This window comes from Humulus lupulus, chromosome 5 (assembly GCF_963169125.1).
Source record: "Humulus lupulus chromosome 5, drHumLupu1.1, whole genome shotgun sequence".
NCBI lineage: Eukaryota > Viridiplantae > Streptophyta > Magnoliopsida > Rosales > Cannabaceae > Humulus > Humulus lupulus.
In genome coordinates this window covers 69,665,855-69,671,352 of record NC_084797.1, presented here as the reverse complement: position 1 = coordinate 69,671,352, position 5,498 = coordinate 69,665,855, and positions in this window count along the sequence as shown.

The following is a 5,498-nucleotide window of genomic DNA, read 5'->3' as shown; positions in this document are numbered from 1 at the left end:
ACATAAACAAGAGTTGATGAACACTTAGGATTTAGGTTGATCTATAAATGATCATTAGTTATGATATGAATTACAAATCTTTATTATTAAATGGTTTTTGGATAAAGACTTTTATTCATATCGGTCCTTGTCATCTATAATCATATTATATAAAGCACCTTTACCGAGATGTCTTACCGCATCAATAATCCGAATCTAGATTATTTGTATCAACATGATACTCAGTAAACCGTACTTACAACCCTAATTAAAAAATTCCATAACTTCAATTTGTTGTTGACTATTTTTATTCATTAATGTGATCTTAATTCTCTCATACTAATACAAGATCACATTCTCAATAATGAATATGGATTTTTTTTCTGATATTTTAAAAAAATTTATTCAAACAATAATTTAATAAACTAAATATAACAATAATAGAAAATTTTATTTATTTATTCATTGAAATAATAAAATGTCTTTTACATGCTTTTAGGACATACTCCTAACAATCTCCCACTTTTACTTAAAGCAAGTAAGACATTTCTCTGAATCCCATATTACGTACATGACCCTCAAATTGCTTTGCAGGAAGCATCTTCGTAAATGGTTCTGCCAGGTTGTGTTCTTATGCAATTTTCAGAATGGAAACATCTCCTCTATGTATGATTTCTCTGTCTAAGTGGTATTTGCGCTCTATATGCTTTCCCCTCTTGTGGCTTCTTGGTTCTTTAGAATTAGCCACTGCTCCACTATTGTCACATTAAAGAACAAGTGGTTTCTCCACTTCTGGAACCACTTCCAGATCCGTGTAGAACTTTTTCAGCCAAACTGCTTCTTTAGCTGCTTCACAAGCTGCTATGTATTTTGCTTCCATGGTTGAATTGCTTAATGCTTCTCCAAACAACTGCTCCACCACCAAGAGTGAATACTGACCCAGAAGTAGATTTTCTACTATCTTTGTCTGATTGAAAATCTGAGCCAGTGTATCCAGTAGGTTCAAGGTCACTACCAGAATATACTAGCATATAGTTTCTCATTCTCCTGAGACACTTGAGAATATGTTTCACCGCAATCCAGTGTTCCAAACCTGGATTTGACTGATAACGAATGACAATCCCTACTGCATAACACATGTCAGGTCTAGTACATAACATTGCATACATTAGGCTCCCTACAACTGATGCATAGGGATACTTTCTCATGTCCTCTTGCTCTTGTGGTGTCTTTGGACACTGATCTTTGCAAAAAGTAATTCCATGTCTGGTCGGCAATTGACCCTTTTTGGAATTTTCCATAGAGAATATTTCTAGCTCTTTATCAATATAATTTTCTTGTGAAAGTGCCAAGAGCTTGTTCTTTCTATCTCTTAGAATTTTAATGCCTAGAACATAGCTCGCTTCTCCCAAATCTTTCATTTGGAATTTGTCAGCCAACCATTTCTTTACATTTGATAATGTCTCTACATCATTCCCAATGAGTAGGATATCATCAACGTAAAGTTCTACTATACCATCTTTGATTTGTTTATAGACACAAGGTTCATCAACATTTTGGTCAAAACCAAATGTTTTAATTGTGTCATCAAATCTAAGAATCCAAGATCTAAAAGCTTGTTTGAGTCCATGAATGGACCTAAGAAGCTTGCAAACCTTTTGCTCTTGATCTTTTAATTCAAACCCTTCTCGTTGAGACATGTAAATGGTTTCGTCAAAGTAGCCATTCAGAAAAGCTGTTTTGACATCCATTTGCCAAATCTCATAATCCATGCACACAACTATGGACAAGAGTATACGAATGGATTTTAGCATGGCTACAGGAGAAAAAGTTTCTTTATAGTCAACCCCTTCTTTCTATGTGTAACCTTTGGCTACATGCCTTGCTTTGAAAGTCTCTACTTTCCAATCCGCTCCTCTTTTCTTCTTGAATATCCACTTGCAACCAATGGGTTTGATATTCTCAGGTGGATCTTCAAGAACCCAGACAGAATTGGAATACATCGATTCCATTTCTTGGTTCATGGCGTCTTGCCATTTGTCCTTGTCAGAATCATTCATTGCATCTTTAAATGTCAATGGATCGTCTTTGTTTATGTCAGATACAAGCATTTGAACTTTGTGTTCATAGCATGTGGGTTGCTTACTAACCCTCCCACTACGATGAGGTTCTCTACTATTCTGACTAGAACTAGCAATTTCCTCTTGCAATTTCTCATTGGTTTTTGCTGGTGACTTTGCAACTTTATTCGAGACCATCCCCTCCAGAACAACCTTACTGCGAGTTTTGTGGTTATTAACATAGTCATATTCAAGAAAAGTTGCATTTTTTGATACAAATGTTTTATTTTCTTTTGGACTATGGAAACTTCTACCTCTAGTCTCTTTGGAATATCCCACAAACATGCACACTTCAAAGCGTGATTTCGACTTCCCGGTCTTTCCTTTAAGCACGTGTGTAGGACACCCCCAAATTCAAAAATGGTGTAAACTAGGTTTACAACCATTCCATAATTCTATGGGTGTCTTTTGGATAGACTTAGATGGAACAACATTAAATATGTATAGAGCACATTGAATCGCATAGCCCCAGAATGACAATGGTAATGATGAGAAACTCATCATTGATCTAACCATATCTAATAACGTTCTGTTCCATCTCTCTGAAACACCATTTTGCTGTGGCGTTCCAGGTGCAGTGAGTTGGGATTGAATGCCATGCTCACGCATATGGTCCTCGAATTAAAAATCCAAGTACTCTCCTCCTCAATCAGATCGAAGTGCTTTTAGTGATTTACCTAATTGTTTTGCAGCCTCCGCTTTAAATTCTTTGAACCTTCCAAAAGTTTCAGATTTTCTTTGCATCAAGTATGGAATTTCTCACTAATACAAGATTACATTCTCAATAATAAATATGGAATATCTTCTGATATTTAAAAAAAATTATTCAAACAATAATTTAATAATCTAAATATAACAATAATGGACCATTGTATTTATTTATTCATTGAAATAATAAATGTCTTTTACATGCTTTTAGGACACACTCCTAACAAGTTGAAACTATGGCATCTCTATTATCAGGCATTCATTGAATTGTCAAGTTGATAATGTTGTGGTCATCGGTAGTCGCGCCATGTTTTAGTTAGTTTGCTCCTCTTGTGCGCCTTCCTCCATCGAGTTCGTCCAGTCTGCTCCCTCTATGTGTATTCATCCATCGTCTCCCATGTAAATAACATTTTTTTCCTTCTTAAAAAAATCGTAACATTCTCTCCTAATTTGAGATTATTAAGTTCCTTTTTAAGACCCCATAAATCTAATGCAATGACCCAACTACTTCTAATACTTTTGACCATTAAAACTACTATACATAGACACTATTTTCGAGAAAACATACATAAGAAACATTCACAACTTTATTAAAAACTCTAAAGTAAATGTTGAAATACATAAATGGATGGTATGGGATCCCGTTGTTTGAAAATAAAACATAACTTTAAACTTAAATGAAATTGTTTACAAATCTAAATGCAGAAAATACATAAAAACATAATTTAAAGAGACTAAAAATAACATCGTCCTCGAATCGTTCACGCAGTCCATAGAATCCCTTCATCCTTAATACACAAACCAAGCTGCCAAGAATCCTTCCGCTGCCCTAACTATTTTCCTGTATACATAAAAAAAATAAAGGAATAAGCCTAATGCCCAGCAAGGAAAAATCTACTAACACATATAAGCACATTCATAAAACTATATCATAAACATATACTATAAAACATATATTCTATAAACTACAATGGCCATCATACCTCTTGGGGCTTGTTAACTAAGCAAGTCATATGCCCATAGATTTGTGGGGCTTGCTAGCCAAGCAAGTCATATGCCCATAAATTATTGGGGCTTGCTAGCTAGACAAGTCATATGCCCAAGGACTATATACTATACATAAGTAAACATAACATAACAATCATAAGATAACATAACATAAGCATATCATATAAATATATAGAATTCTATCCTATTTTTCCTTACCAAAATCGGGATATGAGAACAAGGACGGGATTTGGAACACTCCTAAAACCAACAATAAGAATGGTAAGTATTTCTAAAGACAAGAGATGATAAACACGAGAACTAAACCACCAAGATGAAGCTTACCGAAAAGAAACCTTAAGTTCAAAGAACTCAAATACCAAACCAAGAATGAAAACAACGAGTTAGAATTTGAGTAAAGAAAACTAAAAGAAACTAAAGAAACATACATAAATGAACTTAAGAATAGGAATACCTTGGATGTACTAGAACCGAACTACACCTCAATATTGTAAACACACTCTATATCTTACTTCCTAAGTGTTTATAAAGCTTAAGTTGATAAAGCTTATACCCCTACCCAAGTGTTTATCACTCTATAGTAACCCTAGTAGCTTGAAGGCTCTGAACACAGCTTGAAGAATGAGAGAAATGGCTGGGTACTAGGTCCTATTTATAGAGTTCAAGGAGTGAAATATCTCCTTTTAGCTTGAATATAAATAATGAGTATTAATTGAAAAATATTTGAATATTCGTTCAATAGGTGCTGAAGACTCAGTCAAAACGTTCAAAGCCTAGTCAAGAGGTTAAGGAATAAATCAAGCTCGGTTTCAACAACGTTTGAAATTATGGCCCTAGGGCCGAAATATCGCCCATCATAGGCGATATATCGCCTGGGCTTATGTCTCGAGTGCTCATCGTTTCATTTGTGCAAAGTTGACGTGTTTTTCGTATTCCTTGTGTGGCAATACATCGGCTCCTAGGCTACAATATATCGACATACATGAATATATTAAACACGTAATTGCACTTTATCAGCTTAATTTGAAATGATTAATCAGGTTTGACTGAGTAATACGAGATTCCAGCAAGTTCTGGAAGGGTCTAGGACTTCTAGAAACTTCTATTTTTGAATTATCCACTTAAAATACTTAAATCCCCATATAAACAAGATTGTGAAAAATGTCATGTTCTGAATGGTCGTGGAAGATTCTAGAGCTTTCATGAACTTTCTTTTATTTAAACTGTAATTAAATCCTTAAATAAACATTCACACAACAAGTGTCATGATCTTATTAATTATATCTAAACCTTACAGTATAATAAATGACATCTTTATAAATAGCTATATTAATCAAACCTTATGTTATAATTAATATTCTTAAACTATAGGTTAAACTTATAAAATCTATAAGTGTTGCTATGAGTGTTCAACTAAGTCCCGGCTTGAACCAAAATCCACAATAATAAACATACTATAACTACTACTATCTACTACTACTACTACTATTATATAACTAGCTAAGTAAATGTGGATGCTCAAATTCCACCAAGGGAAAATATGGAGGTTTACCCTCATTAGCCTCAGGCAACCCAACCAACCCAATATTTTTCCCACAACCCATGTCGCATAGGAGGCCTTAATAAAGATGCACCGAGAGATCCGAGGGGTCATGTGAGGCCCATCCTCGTTCGGCCCTGCGC